This window comes from Equus caballus, chromosome 1 (assembly GCF_041296265.1).
Source record: "Equus caballus isolate H_3958 breed thoroughbred chromosome 1, TB-T2T, whole genome shotgun sequence".
Lineage (NCBI taxonomy): Eukaryota > Metazoa > Chordata > Mammalia > Perissodactyla > Equidae > Equus > Equus caballus.
In genome coordinates, this window is record NC_091684.1 from 128,377,282 (window position 1) to 128,400,948 (window position 23,667).

Below are 23,667 nucleotides of genomic sequence, written 5' to 3' on the forward strand. Positions count from 1 at the left end.
TATATTTTTAGCTTTTTATTTTGAAGTAACTGTAGACTCACAGGAAGTTGCAATAACATTATAGAGAGGTGTGATATACCCTTGTAGGGGAGGAAGACATTTCTTCTACCCACTCTGGGTCCTTCTGGCCAGACAACTAATTAAATTCACATGAGACAGAATAACAAGAGAAAATTAAACAAAGCTTTATACCATGTATACACAGGAGACACTCAGGCAAACTGAGCAACTCACCAAAATGGCAGAAGCTCTCACCTTAAATACCATCCTCAGCTAAAGACAAAGGAGGATGTTGGGGGTGGGGGGAGTCAGTTTATGGGAGATTACCAGAAAAGCACAGTAAACAAAAGTAAGGTTTTTATGCAGATTTAAGTCCTTGCCTTCTGCACTGATCAGAGTTTCTAGAGATAAGGTCATACCCCCTTCTTCCTAGTACAGAGAGGGAGACACCTTTACAGATAGAGACTTCCTTTACAATGTAAATGTTTCTTACAAAGGGTAACTTCTACTTCTCAGAGTTTCTCTCGTGTCTGTAGGTTTTAAAAAGTAACCAGCCCAAAATAATCCTCATGCCAAAGAGACGTATCTTGGTTGGCCAATTCCAGTCCCCCACAGTCCTGCCTTTGAAAGTTTTAAGTTTCACAGTCGTTTGAAACTTTAAGAAGTTTCATAGTCCAGAAGCCGTGTGGTAGATTGTTTCATCTCACTGATCACATTTATTAGTCCTGGCAATAGATCAGTCCAGTTAAGTTTATTTTAGAAGGCGGTGATGCAGCTGGGTTCCCAAAGTTAGGCCTACATTGTAGAAGCAAGCAATCAGGTGTTTAATAAGAAGTATTTCTATGGAAACAAAAAGAATTTTTTCTTAACAAGGTTAATGGTTGGAGCAAATTACAAACCAGTTTCTGACCCAAGGGGCAGCCAGTCAAGATTTCTAGATGTCAGAGTCAAAGCATCTTTTGCAGCTTGAGCTGTCTCTGATGATATCATTGGGCATTCAAGTACCTTTCTGAGTGGCTTACAGCTTACACAGCAACAGACATAAATCTCTCTTAAGTTTACATCAAGTTGTTCAGCTTCAGTTTGCAAGGCTTCAGGAAAAAGGGCAGGTTCAGTTCTCAATGATTCCAAATGAAAATGAGGGAAAAAATTGAAATGTTAGTTTGGAGATTTGTAGCCAGATATTTCAGGAGACTAGAAGAATTGAGGATCCTGTCCAGTTCACAGGTAGAAAAACCCTCAAAGACGATCAACAGAACTAGGATCTAATATCCACAAATAAATATTATAGTTTTCTATAATACTTTATTATAGATTATAATTTATTATAAATTATGTTTCTGAAACATAATTTTTCTCTCTAAATCACCCTCATTTTTACCAAAGATAGCCAAATTAAGACTAATTGGTTTGCAAAATGTTTAGTTTCAATAAACTTAGTCCAATTATTTACATAAGTACAGCAAGAATAGCCATTGATCATATAGGCTCTTTTAAATCTGCTTTGCTGGAACTCTTTTTTTTTAATTTATTTCTTAAAGATTTTATTTTTTTCCTTTATCTCCCCAAAGCCCCCCGGTACATAGTTGTATATTCTTCGTTGTGGGTCCTTCTAGTTGTGGCATGTGGGACGCTGCCTCAGCGTGGTTTGATGAGCAGTGCCATGTCCGCGCCCAGGATTCAAACCAACGAAACACTGGGCCGCCTGCAGTGAAGCGTGAGAACTTAACCACTTGGCCAAGGGGCCAGCCCCTTTGCTGGAACTTTTTATAAGAAATCTCAGATTGAACTTTAAAGGCCTCTCAAGGCCAGGAAAGCCAAGGCAAGGATTTGTCAGCAGGCCTCACCTACAATACCTTAGATTTGGGTGAGTTCCTCTTTCTTGAGGTTCCCCAAAATATTGAGGTTCCTTGCACCTGCCAGATAAATGAGCTTCCTTACTTACCAGGTAAGACTGCTGGAATCTCTGTAAACAAGGTGCCAGACCCATATTTCCAAGTGGCCTTATTCCATAAAATCCAATCCTTGTTTCTCAAAAGCTGTTTGATCATATCTGAGTTTATGCCTGTTTCTCTCAAATATGACGTTCCAGTCAAAGCTTTGGTAAGATAACCACTGTTTCCAATTGTGTCCTGTTGTAAGGAGAACAGATTCTTATTGAACTTATGCAAATAACTATATTGCCATGAAAATAACAATACTCACTCACTAGGTTTCCAAATTCTGAAGGGATCAGGTAGGGAGAACAAGATAAATGTTTCAGTTCTGCTCACAAAGGCATAATATCACCAAATTGCTCTAAGTCATAGTTAGCATAAGAGAAAAGAGAAAAGAGGAAAAGATTTCCTTAAATCTGAGAAAACAAAACATCAAAAAATGAACAATATTTCAAACAAAAGTCATAAAAAATTATAATCATCCTCATCAGTTCATACAGTCCTGTATAACTGATTCTTGATCTTAACCTTCTATTAGCAGATTTATGAGGTCATCAGTTTCTCCATTAGATTTCTGTAATTTCTTACCCAGTTCATTTTATAATCAGAAAGTTCATCAGAAACCTACATTCCAGAGTAAGTGTCAGTCCTTTCCATGAATCTCTCTGAAGATGAGACATATTTGCAAAAGCAAAAAGCATCAAAATTTTAACTGTCTTTAAACAACAAGACTCAAAAATGGAAATTGACAAAGAAATTTGGTTAATTTTGTGACATAAAACACTTTAAAATAACCAGAATTATGGCTGACAACCAGGAAAGATCTGAATTTTAGGAATGTTATATAATTTCAAACCATTTATATCAATAACATTTACCCACATAATACCATAGGTCCCTTTGAAACAATGTTTAGTTATCCATTTAACCATAGTGACAATTAAAGATTTTTAGGCAAATCCAGAAGATTAAATAGCTGTAAGACCTTGGCACCTGTGATTAAAGACTTGGTAAACAACACAGGAAATTTATTTTGATAAAACATAAAATCCCTACCCTTCTGCTAGACTACTTGAAGAAAAACTTCCCATAACCTCTTTACCAGGAGCAGAATAGAAATTCAGGGAAATTATCCTTTGAGAGAAAAACCAAATTTTAATTTCTGCACCAGCTTATATTTTTTTCATTAAAACTCATTTACTTAATTGGATTTACTTTAATTTTAGCCAACTTAACCAGGCATAAGAGTCCTTTCAGAATTCTCTTTCACAAACCTTCTATAACTTTCTTTTTACATTCAGAATTTGTCCCGTGCTTTCTTTCTTCCTTTCTAATACTTTAGGACAAATTTATCTTTCTTAACCCAACAAACAAAAATATTTCCATTCTTTATACCTTCTTTACTGAAAACATACATTTTACTTTACTTAGATACAAAGATGTTTGCCTTATTGGTTTCCAGTAGCTTTAATTATATGTATTAATTAGAATTTTAACCCTTACAGACCCTAGTAAAAACTGAAAACTAAGTAATTATGAACTGTCTTTTACATTAGCATACTGTAGTTTGGCAAATTTAGAAATACTTGTTATAATTTCTAGAAACATGCTACTTCATGGTACAATCTTAATAAAATACAAGACATGTTTACTGATAGACCCAAACACCTCTTAGTTTCTTTGTAATAGGAAGCCAAAAGTAAATAAATCTAGACATGTCCAACAATAATGTTTCAGTATTTTATCTTATTTGAAAAATGACCCAGATATTCAGTGAGGTTTTTTTATCGTTCAATTTTACCTAGCAACACTTGAAAGTTTCAAGTTACCAGAAAGATTTTGGAATTTACTTTAAATATACATGTCATAAGACATAATTATTTTTAAAAGTTTACCCAACACTTTTATCTTTTTCACATCTGTTTAGTTTACTTGCTCCCAATAAATTATTTAGATTGCCTATAAAACTTCATGAGACATTAGACAAAATTACCCATCAACTTAAGTTATTATTTTTGCTGACCAGTTTTGTAATAGAGCTAACATCAGCTTATTTGACCAATAAATGTAGAATAAAGACTGCATGTCTGCAGCATATCCAGTGCTAACTCTGGAGGACACGTCCGTTTTAATTAAACCAACACACTTAAATAAGCTTTCATTTACCAAGGATTAATTTACATCATGTTAACTTGAAAGACATTTGGGTTAGTTTCTATTATATTTACAATTTACATAAGCACTTACTTTTAGCAAATTAAACAGAGCCCTTAATTTTGGCCATACCATCCAGAGGTAAAAATATCACACACATCTGACATGCATATAGACACAAACACACAGAGTCTCCACACCCATTGTTTTAAAAATTACTGCCATGAATCAGGTACAGTAATACAAAGCTCCCTAGTTATGAATCCAAATTTTGTTTTGAGACTTTTTACTAATATTTATGAAGAAGACACTCAAAATGCTAGAATTTTTGACAAGGGCACACTTATGGACTTTTATTTATTTATTTATTTTTGGCCTTTTCCCTTTTTTTTTAATTCAGTCTTAGGAATTAGTGATGGGCTAGATAGTCCGCAAAGGACTTGCAAGCCCTTTGAGATAAGAGAAATGGGTGGAATCTGAACCACCTCTAGAGTTGCTTTTCCAGCCTTATAAAGATGTTTGGTTCTCGTGGTTTGTTTTTTTTTTTTTTTTTTTTGAGGAAGATTAGCCCTGAGCTAACATCCGTGCCCATCTTCCTCTACTTTATATGTGGGATGCCTGCCACAGCATGGCTTGCCAAGTGGTGCCATGTCTGTACCCGGGATCCAAACCGGTGAACCCCGGGCCGCCAAAGTGGAATATGCGCACTTAACCGCTGCGCCACCAGGCCAGCCCCAATATAAGGATGTTTTAAGGGCAGTTGCTCTTGATTTCCCAGAAACTGGGTTGTAACTCAAATGACATTATAGGTTGATCTACCTGTCCAACTATATCACAAAGGCACAGAGAAACCTGTCAAGTTTTCTCCAAGATGGAGTTTCTGGGGCATAATCCATCCAACTGAATGTGTCTCCAATTAAAATGCACCCAAGGGGTGAGTCTCCAGGGATGCTTGGGGTGTTCCCCATGGCGGTAAAGGCGGAGTCTGACTGACAGCGGCCAGAGAATGGTGCAGAGCCTGACTATGGGCATCGATATAGTTATAAGATCTAGTCAAGTCCCACTCAGCTTGGGCACTTAGTCCCTGAGCCAGCACAAGGCAAGCCAGGGAAGCAGGAGGCAAAGGCCTGGAGCTGACTAGGGGCTGCGGCTCCCAGTGCTGGGGTTGAGAGTTAAGTCCCTGGCAAAAGGGTTTCAAGCTTTCAATCTTACAGAAGGTCCAAGTTCTGCTCAGGTCCAGCCTGAACTTAGCCTTCACTTGGTGACAGCAGAGGAGGTGACGAATGAGACAGACAAAGAACGGAAAAGAGATCAGGCCTCACCCTCATGGCCTCTTCCCAAGGGTTATGAAGATAAGGGTCATACAACAGTTCCCATGCAGGGGCACAACACCAGCAGGACAGTTCACAGAATGAATCACAGGTCTCCTATCCTCATAACTGACTCAGTAGGCACCTAAAATAGTCAAGGAGTCAACCACCAAGAGAGGGCACCCACTTGGGATCACCAGGGTGATCAGGCCCAGAAACCAAAGTGGGGTCTCCCAGGGGTGGAGCCTTTGACACTTTAAAGACTTCTTTGTTTCTTGGTTGTAAAGCTCAAAAGAAGCCCAAAATGGCCACTGTAACTTTAAGAGAGATGAAAGAAGAGGCTCCATTACCTTGAAAATCCCCCCTGGACCTAGGGCAGCGTCCTACCCCTTGTTCCTCCTGTGGGGTTCCTATAGTAAGGGGTGATGGGGGCGTCCCCCTGCATTACATCCCTTGTATACCTTCCCTATTATGCCTGGCAGTAATAGGTGCCTGGTGAATGGTCCCAGAGGTAAAGAATAGAGAAAAACAGTTAGGAATTTTCCACCAGTCTGGGGGACACTTTACCCAATTGTATCCTGGAGACATTCTCCCAAGAAGGGGTTCCCATTCTCAACCAAAGGTTAGAGTTTGGTACTTTCCTTGAACCAGAGTCCTGGTTGGGACTTTCCTATGGTTCAGAGTATGGTCAGGAGCCATAGGGAGAGATCCCAATCCAGCCTTAGGAAAAGAAACCTGCAGCGAGAGTCTTGGAGATTGGCAACCGTCCTAATGACTTAACTGGTCAACCCGTGCCCGTGTAAAATTTATATATTAGAGATAGGATTAGGAAGGAATGGATTAATTCATTCTTCATCACCCTCAGGCTTAAGGTACTGATTCTCTTCAGGCTGAATGCCATGGTTTGTCCCATAGAGTAGCCCTGGGCAGCAAACGTGGATTCATATGGCTGTCCAAGAAGGTTCCTGATGGAGAAGTGAATTTAGATCCATCCTTGAAAAAGAGGAAGGCACAAGGAAGAAAACTGCACTTACAAGAACTTCAGCTCACAAGCTGGTGAAGCAAGAGCCCCTATGGGCCACCAGAAGAAATGATGCGAGCTTGGTGAGTCGAGGAGGTAAAAGAAAGATTTCTTGGATCCTCAAGGTCTGGCACTAGTGCTCCTTTATTCAGTGAATAGCGTGGGGACGGGGCCCATGGGCAGTGAAGAGGTGCAGCATGGGGCTAGGACCCATGGGCAAGACTTTATCAATAGGCCTTGGTCTTATAATATTGGATAGGGAAGTATTCCCAGCCAGACACTTTAAAACATACTCAGGCAAAGTTGATACAACCTCTTTATTAAAAAAATTGGTTTAAGCATTCCAACCTTTGTAATCTTATCAACACTTAGACTTTTACATTTCATCAATTCAATTGTAACCTGAGTCAGGGTCTTAAGACTAGTCATTATTTTTCTGTGTGTGTGTTTCCTTTTTAATTTGGCCTTTTCCTAGGTACCAATAAAAATTATGATGAGAGCCACATGTAAAAGAATGAAAATTGACCATTCTTTCTCACCATTCACCAAAATAAACTCTAAATGGATCAAAGACCTAAAGGTAAGACCTGAAACCATAAGGCTTCTAGAGGAGAATGTAGGCAATACACTCTTTGACATCAGTATTAAAAGGATCTTTTTGGACACCATGTCTTCTCAGACAAGGGAAACAATAGAAAGAATAAACGAATGGGACTTCATCAAACTAAAGAGCTTCTTCAAGGCAAGGGAAAACAGGATTGAAACAAAAAAACAACCCACTAATTGGGAAAAAATATTTTCAAGTCATATATCCGACAAAGGGTTAATCTCCATAATTTATAAAGAACTCACACAACTCACAACAAAACATCAAACAACCCAATCAAAAAATGGGCTGGAGACATGAACAGACATTTCTCCAAAGAAGATATACAGATAGCCAATAGGCACATGAAAAGACGTTCATCATCACTGATCATCAGGGAAATGCAAATCAAAACTACACTAAGATATCACCTTACACCCATTAGAATGGCAAAAATAACCAAAACAAAAGTAACAAGTGTTGGAGAGGTTGTGGAGTAAAAGGATCCCTCATCCACTGCTGGTGGGAGTGCAAACTGGTGCAGCCACTATGGAAAACAGTATGGAAATTTCTCAAAAAATTAAAAATAGAAATACCATATGACCTAGCCATCCCACTACTGGGTATCTATCCAAAGAACTTGAAATCAGCAATTCCAAAAGTCCTATGCACCTCTATGTTCATTGCAGCATTATTTACAATAGCCAAGACATGGAAGCAACCTAAGTGCCCAGCAACAGATGACTGGATAAAGAAGATGTGGTATATATATACAATGGAATACTACTTGGCCATAAAAAAGAATAAAATCGTTCCATTCACAACAACATGGATGGACCTTGAGGGAATTATGTTAAGTGAAATAAGCCAGATAGAGAAGGACAATCTCTGTATGACTCCACTCATATGAGGAATTTAAACATGTGGACAAAGAGAACAGATTAGTGGCTACCAGGGGAAAGGTGGGGTGGGGGATGGGCACAAGGGTGAAGGGGTGCACCTACAACACGACTGACAGACAATAATGTACAACTGAAATTTCACAAGAGTGTAAACTATCATAAACAATAAAAATTAACTTAAAAAAATTATGATGAGAGCTCTCACAAATTTTTCTCCTAATTTAGTTTTCCCAATTTAAATGATCCATCGTCTGGCCACATTGACGAGTAGGATCTTAACAGTGACTCATATCAATAAGCTTAACCATGGACACAAGAGGAATCCTCAAAACAGATCCAGAAAGTTCACTCCCAAAAATAGTCTAAGAAAGTAAAGGCCTTCATTGCACAGCAAGCAACAAAGGTTGAGATGACAAAGGCCCCTTATGAAAGTAATTGGGACCCCTTATGACAAATTTTCCTGAGAGCTGACACAGCCAGACAAAGAGAGTGTCCTGGAACCCCAGTCTACTCAGCTGGCCGCCAAGATGCATGCTGTACATGCATCCTCCAGATGGCAGAGACCAGAAAGGTCACAAAGCCAAGCTCTCAAGACATAGAACAAGACAAAAGGCCCAGACAACAGGCTTATAGAGATGCCTGTGTCTCATGAAAAATGACAAAAATAGACAGAGACAAGGAAAAATACTACCTCTGGGAGGAAAAGGATCTACAGCCAATGAGTACTCAACCAAATCCTAGAGTCACTGAATCCAAGAAGCTAGCCTCACCAAAATTCTCTCCTGCTAATCTAAATTTAGAAAAGCGAAAAAAAGCTCACCACCCTTGCTTCCATTGGACCCTGAAGGCAGAGATCCGGGAGACTGATGTGGTAAGAACTCTTACTTCCTGCCGGCTCTTGTCAGGGGACTGGGTTTCTCTCAATGGGTTTCCCTCAATGGTTACATTTTGCATAACTATCATGAAACAACAAAACCGGGAAATTGGCATTGGTACAGTGTTTATAGTTCTATGCCATTTTATCACTTGTGTAGATTTGTGTAACCAGCACTATAATCAAGATACAGAACTATTTCACCACTACAAAGATCGCTCTCCTGCTACCTCTCACTCATAAACTCTGGCAACCACCACTCTGTTTTCCATGTCTATAGTTGTGTCACTTCGAGAGCGTTACATAATGGAATCATACAGCATGTGACTTTTGCGATGTGCTTGTTTCATTCAGCATAGTGCTCTTGAAATTCATTCAGGTTGTTGGGTGCATAGTTTGTTGCTTTTTATTGCTGAGTAGTTTTCCACGGCAGGAATGTACCACAGTAAGTTTAGCCATTCACCTTCTGAAGGACATTCTGGTTGTTTCCTGTTTGGGGCTATTGCAATAAAGCTATTATAAGCATTTCTGTACAGAGTTGTATATGAAGGTAAGTTTTCACTTTTCTGGAATAAATGCCCAAGAGTGTGATTTCTATGTCATATGGTAACCACATGTGTAGTTTTCTAAGAAACGACCAAACCCTTTTTCAGAGTGGCTGTACCATTTTGCATCCCCATCAGCAATGCATGAGAGATCCAGTTTCTCCACATCCTCGCCAGCATTTGGTATGGTCACTATCTTTTCTTCTAGCTTTTCTAATGGGTGTGTAGTGATAGCTCATCATGGTCTTAATTTGCATTTCCTTAATGGCTGGTGACTTTGAGTATCTTTTCATGTGCTTGTTTGCCATACACATGCCATCTTCAGTGAACTCTCTTCATGGTTTCTGTGCATTTTCTAATTGTATTGTTTGTTGTTTTACTTTTGAGTTTTGAGAATTTTTTAAATATATTCTAGCTATGAATTGTTTGTCAGATACGTGGTTTGCAAATATTTTCTCTCAATCTGGAACTTGTCCTTTTTGCCCCTTGATAGAGTCATTTTTAATTTTGAAGTGGTCCAGTTTATTGATTTTTTTCCTTAATAGATCATCCTTTTGTTTTCATATCTAAGAACTCTTCACCAAGCCCTATGCGCTGACTGTTTTCTCATATGCTTTCTTCTAAAAGTTTTGAGAGTCTTACATTTTACATTTATATCTATGATCCATTTTGAGTTAATTTTTTGTATACAATGTCAGGTTTAAATTGAAGTTTGTACGTTTATCTATGGAAATCCAATTGTTCCAGTACCTTTGTTGAATTCTCCTTCTTCTGTTGAGTTACTTTTGCACCTTTCTTAAAAATCAGTTGACTGTACTCATCTGGATCTGTTTATGGATTCTTCTGTTCCACTAGTCTATGTGACTATCCTTCTACCAATATCACACTGCTATATAATGTCTTGAAAGTGGATAGACTGATTTCCCCCACTTTCTTCTTCTTTTCTAAATTGTTTTAGCTATTCTAGGTCCTTTGTCTTTCTATATAAATTTTAGAATTATCTTATCTATACTACAAAAAATCTTGCTGGACCTTTGACAGGGATTACATTAAACCCATATATCAATTTAGGGAGAACTAACATCTTAACAATGCTGAAACTTCCAACCCATGAACATAGTATGTCTCCATTTATTTAGATATTCTTTGATTTCTTTCATCAGCTTCTACAGTTTTAGGTATACAAGTCCTACACATATTTTGTTAGACTTAAACCTAAGTGTGATAGTAAATTTTATGAGCCAACTTGACTGAGCTAAAGGATACCCAGATGGCTGGTAAAACATTATTTCCAGGTGTGTCTGTGAGGCTGTTTCTACAAGAGATTAACATTTGAATCTGTAGACTGAGTAAAGATGATTGCCCTTACCAATGTGTGTGGGTGCCATCCGATCTATTGAGAGCCTCAGTGGAATAAAAAGGTGGAGGAAGGGCAAATTTGCTCTCTGCCTGAGCCAAGACATCCATCTTCTCCTGCCCTCAGACATTGGCTCTCCTGGTTTTTGGGCCTTCTGATTCAGACTGGGACTTACACCATGAGCACCCCTGGCCTTTGAATTCAGACTGAATTCTACCACTGGATTTCCTGGTTCTCCAGACTAATTTACTAAGTATCTCTCTCCTTTTTGAGCAATTGCAAATGGCATTGTATTTTTAATATAGGTTTCTGTGTATTTTAATGCTATTTTATATAAATACAATTGATTTTTTATGTTGATATTGTATCATGCAACCTTGCTGAACTCACTTATTAGTTCTAGGGTCTTTTTCTCTTTGTAGATTCCTTGGTATTTTCTATGTAGAACATCATATCATCTGCAAATAGGTAGAGTTTTACTTCTTCCTTTCCAATCTATATGCCTTTTATTTCCTTTTCTTGCCTTATTGAGCTATCTAGGTATTCCAGTACTATGTCGAATTGTTTAAATAAGAATTAATGTCAGTTCTACACAATGCCTTCCAGAAAATAAAAGACAGAACACTTCCCAATTCATTTTAGAAGACCAGTATTACCCTGATACCAAAGACAAATATGGTTAAATAAATGAAAACTACAGACCAATTTCCTTCATGAATATAGACACACAAATCCTTAATAAAGTATTAACAACTAGAATTCAGCAATATATAAAAAGAATTACACACCAGGAGCAAATGAGGTTTCTTACAGTGATGCAAGGTTGGTTCAATATTTGAAAGTCAATCAGCCATATTGACAATTTAATAGGCTAAGAAGAAAAGTCACATTTTAATATCAACTGATACAGAAAAAGCCTTTGAAAAAATTCTCAACACTTTAGCACTGCATGACAAAATCTCTCAGAAAACTAGGAATAAAGAGGAACTTCCTCATCTTGATACAGAACATCTATTGAAAAAAATCCCTACAGCCAACATTAGACTTAATGGTAAAAGTCTGAATACCTTCCCCCTAAGATCAAGAACAAAGCAAGAACAAGTACTCTCACCACTATTATTCAAGCTAGGATATACTTTTGAATATTTTTTCCTGTTATATAATCCCTGGATGGAAGATAGGAATAAGTCCGATGGCAATAAGGAGAGTTAGAAAGTGGAGTGGGTCCCCAAGAAGGTGGGTGTGTGTTCACCACACTCCTGGATTGAGCCCTCTGGAAAGAGGAAATGGCAGAAATCCTATGTCTATTTGAAGGAAATCATACAGCCAAAAGAGTCACATGCCTTATTTCCCAGGTGGAGCTGGGGCAGATGTCCCATGTCCCAGAGTTTCTCCCCCACCTAGAATGGGGCTAGGGCAGTAGAGTAGAGCTGACTTCATCACGTGTCTAGGCAATGATCCCAGGAAGCTTCAGAGTTCTCCACTCTCCAGTCAGCAGGGCAGGGGTAGGGTAAGGGCTACATGTTTCTTGCCCCAAGGTGGTACAGAAGCTACTGAGAGGAACAAGTACCTAAAAAGGTCTGCTGTCAGTGATGAGGAAGTCACAGTAGTGACCATGTGTATTGGTGACCAAGGTCCAAACAGGACAAAGAACATCTCAGTAGATGCTCATGTGTCATGTCAATGACCTCACATCAAAGGCCCCCTACCCTTGGGTGCTTGGTCTTCTATAATCCACCACCACCCAGAATTTAGACACAATACTAAAGAAAAGGAAAGTGATACCCTAAATAAACTGAAAACCTGAACCAACTGGATTTACTGTCTTCCTCCCACTAAAATCAGGCTCAAAATAGAAATGAAATTCAATTCTAGGAAAATACACTGTTTGCACAGATCAGTTTACGGCCTGAGTGTCCGACTGCAGCACTCATTGAATGCATATTTGTCATTATCACTTGGCAACCTGATGTAGAATGACCAATAAAGAAACCTAGAGAGCTCAATTTTGAGATATCAGAATCCTTGGACCCATTTAGGTGACTCAGGAGGAGGAGGAGGAGGAAAGGGTAAACCTTCTGGCTGAAAGATAGGGTGGTGGGAAGACCCTTACGTTCTGGACATAACAAGAACCCAGTGCCATTCAGGAGTTGAGTCCTAGAGGTCCATAAAGCTTGGAGGAAAGTGTTGGTTCCTAGAGGGAGCACAAGGCTCCCCTCTGCCCACCATTTCCTCACTCAGCACTCAGAAATGCTAGGATCCAGTCCCCTAAAAGAGAAAATCCATGTTTTTACTTACGAGGCCATGCACCAGAATTCTTACTGGGAAACATCAATAGGATTTGAAGGGTTTGAACAGTCTGCAGGAAAAGCTTCATCTCCCACATGGACCTGTGACTGATTAAGAAACTTGTTAAAGACTGCGAGGTCGCAAGTCTCAGGCAAATGTAACTCATTACAGCTACTAAAAATCCCCTAGCAGAGTCAACCTTCTTCCCTGACAGACAGCAGATGACAACCAGCGACCCAGAAAAAATAAAGATGTGTCCAAAGCTCAGACTTTGTTTTGACACAACTCTGGGTTCTGTCCTCAAATTCCTGCACACCACGGCCCCTCTCATACCTCTGTGAGGCAGACAAAGCATCCTCCTGTGAGACTCTGAAATCCCTCCCCAGGGATCAAGCATTTTTTCCCACAATATGCCACACCACGGGATGTAGAAAGGGATACAGCAGACAGGCATCAGCACCTGGACAAAGCTCCGTGGACTCCCTGAGGTTGCTGTGTTTGGACAGGACCCACCGCACATCGGCATGTGGGCCATACCAACATGTCACTCCTCCTTCCTGAGCCTCCATTTCTTTATCTGTCAAATGGGGTTGGCAGGGAGAGGGATATCCCGGGGAGCCTGTAACTTCAACACTTGATGGCTCCATTTTGAGGCACATGCAGCTAATTCAGAAGGCAAAGCCATTCCATTCACTTCCCTTTTAGCTGTACTAACCAAGGTTCTTTTCGAAGTGCCAGAAAATCCAGATGGTTTAGACAAAAAAGGAATTCCCTGGCTAATTTAACTGAAAAGTGGATTCAGGTACAGCTGGATCCATGCAGTTAAACAACACGGTCAAGACCCAGTCCCTTTCCTTCCATCCATCATCTCTGCTTTTCTCATGTTGGCTTCAATCTTGCAAATGGTGGCAAGATTGGCTGCCATCAGCTCCAGGCTCATATCACTTAGTTTCAACATCCCCAGCAGAAAAATGAATGCGTATTCCCTGATAGCTTCAGAATGGCCCTAGAATTGAGTGTTTTTGGCTCTTATTAACCTGGCTTGGGTCACATGACTATCCCTAATCACTGAGGTCAGAGGGATGTGGTGTTCTGATTGGTCAGGCGTGTAGCCGGGAGTGGAGACACTTTTCATCTGAACTGTGTGGACTGAGAAGTGAGAAAGAGGAGCCCCAAGGAGCATCAGCATACTGTTGCTAGAGGAGGCAATGGGTGCTGGGTGGGAAAAAAAAAGACATGTCCATTCCATTGGCCTTGCTCTTCTCAAAGATGAAGCCCCCATCTAGAATCCTGGCATCTTAGTCTTTTGAAGTCCTTTTGCCAACACTATATCTAGTCTGCCCTGGAGGTGTCCATTCCAGGGCGTGAGGTCCAAGGCAGAGAAGATGGCATGGTGAGCCCTGCTGTCCCTACCTACAACAAGGGCAAATGCTTCCGGTGATCCCTCCCCATCAAGCAAGGTGAATACCCAGCTGCCTGCCTGCCCACCACATGAGCCACAAAGCAACGCCAGAAAAAGTGATGATCCACGGAGTGTACACAAAGCAGCATCAGAGAGAGTAGAATTCTCAGCATCATTTTGAGCCTCTCTGCAAATCAGGGTGCCTGGGCCCCGCAGCTCTGCCCCTGAACTCTCTGGCACCTTTGGCTCTGGCCAGAGGGACATCACTACTGTGGGCCTCGAAAAGGATGCATGGGATATAAAGTCACATAAATTCAACCCTGCCACCCACTAGTTGTGTGACCCTGGCAGTTTCTTTAATCTCTCTGAGACTCAGTTTCCATCCAAATCTGTCATCCCTTTCTTCCCAGGTGCATGGCTAATCTACACGTCCCAAATCCCCTTGTAGTTAGGAGTGGCCAAATGACACGACAATGGATTGTGAGCAGAAGTGGTATGTGCCACTTCTGGGATGGGAGCTTTAAGAAAGGGGGTGTGCCTCCTCCATACTCTTTTCCCTCCCATGGTTAGAATCTGAACGTGCAACCCTCTGTACATGCAGATGAGAACAAGGTCTCTGGACGGTACAATCACAAAACGATGAAAGCGTGGATCCCTGCATCACTGTGTGGGACATTCACCCAAATGCTCTTATTATGGTCTGAATGTTTGTGTCCCCCCACAAATTCATTTGTTGAAATCCTAATGCCCAATGTGATAGTATTAGGAAGTGGGGCCTTTGGGAGGTGATTAGGTCACAAGGGCAGAACCCTGATGAATGAGATTACTGCCCTTATAAAAGAGACCTGAGAGAGCTCCCTTGCCCCTTCACCATGAGAGGGCATAGAGAGAAGTCAGAAGTCTGCAACCAGGAGAGGGCTTTCACCAGAACCCAACCATGCTGGCACCCTGATCGTGGACTTCCAGTGTACAGAACTGTGAAAAATAAATTTTCCTTGTGTATATGCCACGCAATCGCAGGTATTTTGTTACAGGAGCCCAAATGGACTAAGACAACTCCGGACAGTCAGATGAGAAAGAACCAAACTTCTACTGTGTTAGAGCCATAAAATTTTGGATTCACTTGTTATAGAATTCAGTCCATGCCAACTGAGACCCTGAAGGTTCATTTTCAGTGCAGTTGGGCTGTGAGAGAAGCCTCCTCGTCCTTCCCCATGTGTTCAAGGTCTTGTACAAAGCATAAGGTTTGGAAGGGTAGAGACATCCTGAAAAGTGGTTTATTAAGTGACTACCCACTTGGGTCATCTCAATTATAACAGAAATTCCCTCATTGATTTTACTTTTTTTACTTAAAACTCTGAAATCAACCTAATGATAATAGATTGATTTTAAAATCCCTCTGAATTCCATTCTCCTATTTTGGATCCTGCAACAAACCCACCCCAAAGAATCAATATGGGGCCCAGGAACAACTGTTCCTCATCTAATAACTCAGTAAAATCTCTCCTCCAGAACACTCTAGATCTCTCCAGAACTGTACCATTATGGATAGGTAAACTCTAAATCGTCGAAGATTTGCCTACTCTTTTAAACATCAGCAGTTTTTGACTGAAAGCACTTCTCAAAAGTCTTTGCATGTCCCTGTCTTATTTCTTTACTATAGTAACTTTTTATTACAAAAAGTAGAAAATACATTTAAGAAAAAGATAAGAATATCGAATCAAAATGAGAAGCAGAGCACATATGCCTACCTCTCCTCCCACTCCCTTAAAATGATTCAAAAGATTAGATTAGCTGGGCCTGATTCCAGTGAAGGGGGCGGTAAATCTTTGACTTATTTTTCGTATTCTTCCATGCTCATAAGTGAATTCTAGCCCTCTATATTGTAACAAAATGCGATCCAAAGAGAGAATCCTGGAGAGGCAAAAATGGCAAACCCAGACTCCAGAGACCTTGATTCTGGTTCTCGCCAGACATGAATTTTCTGTGAGACCTTGAGCACATCACTTTCCCAATCAAAAGATGAGCAAGTTGGACTGAATTATTCCTAAATTTCCTACCAGCTCTGAATCAGTTAGGGCCCAGCAGGAAACACAGAGAACATTCAAATTGGATAACTTGAGAGGATAGTGTAACAAAGAGACTAATACCAGAGGTTTGGGCTGGGAGCAGGGAATACACCAGAGATATTGCTCTGCCCTGGAGTAAGTACCACTTCTGTCCTGAGGAGTTAGGGGAGGGAACAGTCACTGAAACCTAGACACCAGGCTGCATGGAGAGCACCCCTGACAGGAGGGGTGCAACACCAAATTCATTCTCTCCCTCCAGGAAAATGTTTCTTTTGGGCCAAACCCAACCAGAAACCCTTGATGGGGTTGAGACCAGGAACCGATATTTGCCTCCTGGGACACAAAGCAGGCAGGAGAAGAGTGGAGAGCCACGGAGAAGTGGCGAATGGGAGATGCCCAATAACGACAAACTCATTACACAGGTGGTTGGACAATTGTACATACTCTATGCTCTGTGCTCATGGAGGACTGATAGCTGCTTTTTTTAATTTACTATCAACTACATGCTTGGTTCACTCATCTGTGAATTTTTTGCTCCTAATCCTCAGAGGACTAAGAAGCCCAGTAACGAAGCTCACTAGAAGTCAGTGTACAGTGTAAATGCAGAGGCGTTGAAGGAGGGCTTAGGGAGCTCGACTCTGGTAATATCAGAGCTTTGGAGCACGTGGACACTGTGGTTTTCCTTTTGGCTACTCAAAGGCCCCTTATGTTTGCTTCCTGGTCTTCTGCTTAGCTCTGGATTTTAGCAAGTTGCTGGACCATGGGGACACTGGACTGTGTTAGAAGGGAACATCAGCTTTTCCCAGCCCTGGTGCTCACAACTGTACAAACATCGGTAGCTTCTGTGCACAGCTGCCAGCTGTCCTGAACAGAGGTCAGAATTAGCAATTTATTCCTTAAAAATATAATTTATTAAATTGAGCTGCTAGGTATTTATCAAACTCTATACCCTGTGAACAGAATATGTGTTTCTTTCCCAGGGTCCATGGAACAATCACAAAATTAACCGTATACAGGGTACAACAAAAACAGCAATAAATTCCCAAATGTAGAAATAATACCACATTCTCTAAGCACGATGTAATAGAACTAGAAATAAACCAAAATATCTATTTAAAAATTCAGAAAATATTCAGTTAAAATTTGATAACTGGGGCCTGCCCTGTGGCAGAGCGGTTAAGTTCGCGCGCTCCTCTTCAGCAGCCCAGGGTTTGGCCGATTCGGATCCTGGGCACGGACACGGCACCACTTGCAAGGCCGTGTTGAGGCGGCGTCCCACATGCCAAAACTAGAAGGACCCACAACTAAAATATGCAACTATGTACTGGAGGAATTTGGGGAGAAAAAGCAGAAAAAAAGAAAAAAACGTTAACCGCTAAAAGAAAAATTTGATAACTATCCACCATTTATGATAATCATAAATTTAATAGCAAACCTACTGGATCTGTAAAAAATCTCTACTCAAAAGAAAAGCCATAGTCTTAGACAGCTACTAATAAGAAATAATGAAAATAAACAAATTAAGCATTCAAGAAGTTGGGGAAAAATAACAAAACAAATCTAAAGGAGGTAGGAGAAAGAATTTAGTAAAGATATAGGTGTACATTAACGAGCTAGAAAAAGAGTAGAATTAAATAAATTTAAAGTCTTAATAATGACATAATTAAAACTTTTGCAAGAAAAGAGGTAATATAAAAACACAAAATCAGCACCTAAAAAGGAGAAGTAACACAGAATGGAGAGAATTAGAAAAATTGTAAGAGAATGTTTGGTTCAGGTCTATGTAATAAATTGGAAAATGTGAATAAATGATCTTGGAAGTTTAAATTACCAAGATTGACCCGAGAAGAGATAAACAAACTAAATAAATCAATTATAATGTAAAAATCCCCCATGGCTAAGTGGAGTTTATCTAAGAAATACATGAATGCCTAAATATTGGAAAATGCATTCCAATTGTTGAATTGGCAAATGCAAACAGATAAATTAAATTGTTAGAAACAAGAAGAATTCAGGATAGCAGCAGCTTACAAGATAAATATGTAAATAGCAATAGCTTTCTTATATATGTCTAGTTTTTTAAAAATAGAAAAAAGATCATATTTCCATTAGCAACCACAAAAGGAAAAATACTCAGAAATAAATTAAACAAGAAATGTGCAAGACACATACAAAGAAACATATAAAATTCTATCAGAATATTTTAAAGGACACAGAATTAGAATGACATACTCTTTCTTGAATAAGAAGACAAAACTTCAAAGTATTTATTCTTCCTAATTAATAAATATTTTCAATGTTATTCCAGTCAAAATCTCAGTGAGACTTTTATGGAACTTGACAAAATGAGTAATGAATTAACCTTGAAGAATAAATACAAAAGAATATTTAGGAGTACTGTAGAAAAGAAAAGTGCTGAGCGTGTTCCTCTACTGCCAGACTTCAAAATGGATGGTAAAGCAACAAGAAAATCGTGTGTCACTGGTGTAAGAGCAGACACATAGAAGAATGGGACAGAATTGGAAATAGACCCAAATATAGACAAGAATTTGGTATATGATAAAGATGCGACTTCATATCAGTGGTAGAGTTTGGATTATTTAAACAACTAGTGTTGGGACAGCTTGCCAGCCATTTGAGAAAAATTAGTAATAAGCCAGGTCCCAACCTCACTCTCAAAAATAAACTCCAAATGAATTAAAATTATGAATGGAAAAAATGAAACTATAAAAACAGAGAAAATAGGGGCAAATATATTTCAGTCTTGAAGGATCTGGCACAAGGGCAGGGTGTCTAAAATCGGAAACCATAAAGAAAAAGATACAGGGCCAGCCCCATTGCCGAGTGGTTAATTTTAGGCAATCCGCCTCGGTGGGCCAGGGTTTCCCTGGTTCGGATCCTGGGCGTAGACGAGGCACCGCTCATCAGGCCATGCTGAGGCGGCGTCCCACATAGCACAGCCAGAAGGCCCTGCAACTAGAATATACAACTATGTTCTGGGGGGCTTTAGGGAGAAGAAGAAAGAAAAAGAAAGAAGACTGGCAACAGATGTTAGCTCAGGTGCCAATCTTTAAAAAAAGAAAAAGATTTGTCTACACCCAAATTTAAAAATTTCTTACAATCCATAAAAAGACATACATAATTTGTGGATATAGATATACAGATTGAAGAGAAGCAACAAACTATGGGAATTATTTGCAACATATGTGATGGTTGATGGTTACTATCCTTCATATATAAAGCACTGTGATAAATCTACAAGAAAAATATAAACACACATAAAAAAGAGGTATTAGAAATTCACAAAAGAAGGAATGAGAAAGATTATAAACATTAAAAAATGTCTACCCTCACAAGCAAAAAAAGAAATGAAAATTAATACAAGAAAGGGATATTATCTTTGCCCTTTCAAAATGGGCAAATATTTAAGAGATTGGTAATATTAACATCCAGGATTAACAAATGGATGGAGAAATGGGGTCTCGTTCACTGTTAATGGCCATGTAAATGGTAAGGGCTGTCTCTGGGAATCTGTTAATATGGGCCAGTGTTTCAAATGCACATTCCTCCAACCTAGAAATGCCACTTCCAGGAATTTAGCTTAAGGGAGGGAAATGCATATACAAAGATGGCAGCATTATTTCCCAAAACTATGAATTGAAAACAACCTAAATGCCCAATCATAAAGAATCTATTAATTAAATTTGTGGTAATACGGAGAAATAGCCCCACACGCTGTAAGTAAAGAGAGAGCTTGAGAGAGATTGAGATTATAAAACAGCCTGTATTATAGAAGCCCACTTTGGTAAATATATTAGCATAGAAAAAAGTCAAGAAAATTAGATAGCAAAAGAAGAAAATCATTGGAGTTATCTCTCTGTGTCCTACATTGTCTTCATTTTTTACCAAGAGCCTGCATCATCCTTGTACTCAGATGGAATAACATGGCTATTTTCACTGGCTAGAAAGTAAAGGGGTAACCCGCTGGGGTCTGCATATGGGTGCCTGGGCAAAGCTAACTGACTGAGCCCAAAGGGGGAGCAGTAAACCCTCATGGGCGAAGCCTCCATTTCCAAAAATGCCTCTGCCTCCACACACTCGATTCTTCTTCTTTTTAAGTGATGTGGAAGCTACATTTTTCTTTTGGAATATGTTGCCCAAAAAGCAAAGGTTCTCTAAACGTTGCACACACACACACACTACACATATACCTCTCATGTACACACTGCACCACTCAGAAACTTGCATACACACACAAACACCACAGAAGTCCCCACTTACCAGGGCCCCAAAACCAGTCAGATCCACAGAACACCCATCTCAACAAATGCCCAAGTGGAGCTCAGCCAGAAGCCCAACAAAAATCCTCCCATGAAGATTCAGCAGGGTTTTGGACTGGGCAATGCCCCTGTCATCCACTAGCCATTTCTAAATGCAGAGTCAAACCCAACAAAATACTTAATTCTCCTTTTTGCTTCCTTACCTACAGAGAGCTCAGCCCAGAGAGCTGGAAGGTGGGAAGAGAGGGAGATCCTCTGGGATGAGCTCTGTGTGAGTAGTCAGGACACCTCATCTCAACTCCTCCCTGTAAGACTCTGGGCACATTGCTTCCACTCTCTGGGCCTTAGTTTCTCCATCTGTGAAATGGGGTTATTAACTCTTGTCCAAAAGCCTTATTGGGAATGTGGAATGAAACCAGGCAACACCCAGATGCTCTCGTGGCACTCCTGTGGACACCCTCTCCAACTTTTGGGGAGGGTCTGCCTCAGGCCTGGTGGACAGCACACAAGACAGCTACATGTACCCACCTCTGCCAGTGCCTCAACGCACTCCCTGACACACCCCACCCCAGCCCAAACTGGAGCCAGCCTGGTAAATGAGGTCTTCTTAGCCACCTCCTCTAAGTGCCTTCCAAGGACCCTGAACTCTAGCTGGAGATCAGGGGAATGCCCGGAAGGCCCACTCACAGGCTTTGCTCAGTTTCTGCCCACAGAGACTGGAGAAAAAGCAATATGCATAGAGCTCAGAGGGGAGTAATCAAAGTGTCAAGGCTGCTGCCACCTCCTCTCTCTGACATGGATACTTTGAGCTAAGCCCAGCCTTCCACTGTGGCCTGCCCCACCAGGAATTCCTGGAGTTCTCACCAGGAACTCCAAGACCAGCAAGAGGGGGCCACTCAGCCTCCCCAATGCCAGCTGTGAGGAGGGAGGAAGTTGAGAGGGGATTTTCTTGGCCATAGCTTTAGGAAAGTGGTTCTTAGTGCTGGCTGCACATTGGAATCACCTAGGGGGCTTTCAAAAGCAGTGACACCCAAGCCCCACCCTCAGAGTGCCTGGCATGCAGCCTGAGCACAGAGATTTTTTAAATCTTTCCAAGTGGTTCTAAAGTGCACCACGATTGAGACGCCCTGAAGTGCTTTCAGTTCTTTTCCTGGTTTATGCCTCTCAGAACCTCTTCCCCAGACCCGGAGGAATGTGGTGTTCCTGCTGCTACACTAAGGGCTCTGTTGAGAAGAGACCCTTGGGCTGGTCTAAACTCCTCGAGGCGGAGACTGTGTTTTGCTTATCACTGTGTCCTCAGTGGCCCAGGCCAAGGCCTGGCACAGGCTAGGGGTTCAACGAACACTGGTGGGATGAGGTATGTGTGAATGAATGAATGATTGAATCCGATCCCCTCCCACCTCCTGAGAGCCCTAAATGCTCCAAAATGTGGTCTGCAGATTAGCAGTGCCACATTACCTGGGAGCTTGTTAAAAATGCAGATTCTCAGGAATCTGCCCTGGAATGAGAATCTGCATTTTAACACGATCCCAGGGGATTCATGTGGGTAGGCTTGTATCACTGGTTCTGCCATATGTTAGTGGTTCTCCAACTTTGCTGCACGTTCAGATCACTCAGGAAAGTGTACAATCCACTCATGGCCTTTTGTGGGTCCTTGTTAAATGTTCCCAGGTGATTCCAATGTGCGGTCCAGGTTCAGAACTCATGTCCCATAGGGCTCCCAGTCACAACAGCCTCCACACGGTTCCAACCTTGATTCTGGCCCACCTGAGAGATCCTGCTCCCTTTTAGGATAAAAGCCAACCCCCCCCCCCACAACCGAGGGACCCCCGCTAGGCTCTACATAGATCTGGGACAGACTACCCAGTTCAAATCCCACCTCTGCCACTTCCTAGCTGAGTGACTCTGAGCAAGTCACTCAACCCCTCCGTGCCTCAGTTTCCCCCATCTGTACAATGGAGCTGATTGGGGTGGAGAGTATCTACTCCATCGGGCTGTGTGAGGATTAAATGACTTAATTGATCTAAAACACTTAGAACAGTGTCCTTTCCCTGAAGTTTTCTTGGCCTCTATATCAGGCTTCCTAATTAAAGAGTTTAGTTGAAGAGAGCCCAGATGCAGAACCCCACTCCTGGAAACTCTGCTTCCACAAAGAGGGCAAAAGAGAAGAAAAGGTGCTCACAGTGTAAGGTTCCTCTTGGGAAAATCAAGGCTAAAGGAAGTCTTAGCTGTCTCCCCCTCTTTGTTTTCGTTATTCGTGAAGAAAAATCAGCCTCACCTGGTCCTTGGAGAGAGTTCCGTGTCCGGAGTGTGGGTACTGAGAGGGAAAAGTAAGGTTAACACGGTCAGTCCCTCCCTCGGAATGTGCCCCACCCGAGGAACGCAGGCCTGCGCCTCTGTGCCCAGGTTAGAGTGGGCGGCGGTAGCTCCAGTTCCTCCGCTGCGGGCTCTCTCCGTGGACTCCCGTGGGCCTACCCAGGGCTACCCGATTCTCAGGCGCCTTCCCTAGCGCCTGACCGTGTGTGTGTCTGTGTGTGTGTGTCTGTGTGTGTGTCTGTGTGTGTGTGTGAGGGGAGGGGGAAGGGTGCCCGCAGGTTCAGGTTCGGCGCTGAAAAATTATTGTCCTCCCTTCCTCCCTTCCTCTCCAGGGCTGCGCGGCCGCCCATCCCGGCTGCAAACAGAGAGGGCCGGGCTGAGCGCCGCTCCGAGTCCGAGCGAGGCCGCTGCCCTCTGCGGCAGACGGTGGTGCGCGTTCCCCGCTCGGGCGCCCTGGCTCGCCTGGCGGCCCGCGCGCCCTCCCGGTGCAGCACGCGGGCGCTGTGACGTTCTCGGATAAATGCCGTGTAACTGTGTAGGCGAATGGAAGCTAAAAATAAGAACGGAAAATCTATCATTAAGGTATCATTGCGCCAGCGCAGCTATTTGAAGGCTCCCATGGTCC

The 23,667-nt window shown here is 41.5% G+C and overlaps 1 long non-coding RNA gene across 1 annotated transcript in view; it reads right to left on the reverse strand.

Moving 5' to 3' along the window:
- The window catches only part of LOC138917223 (uncharacterized), a 26,232-nt gene extending 2,685 nt beyond the window's left edge, over positions 1 to 23,547 (reverse strand). Inside the window, exons 1-2 of the long non-coding RNA XR_011424922.1 lie at positions 23,005 to 23,547; positions 1,946 to 2,132 (exon numbers count right to left, since the gene is read on the reverse strand). This is a non-coding gene — a long non-coding RNA (uncharacterized lncRNA). The remainder of the gene's footprint in view (positions 1 to 1,945; positions 2,133 to 23,004) is intronic.
- Between the last annotated feature and the right edge of the window lie 120 nt (positions 23,548 to 23,667).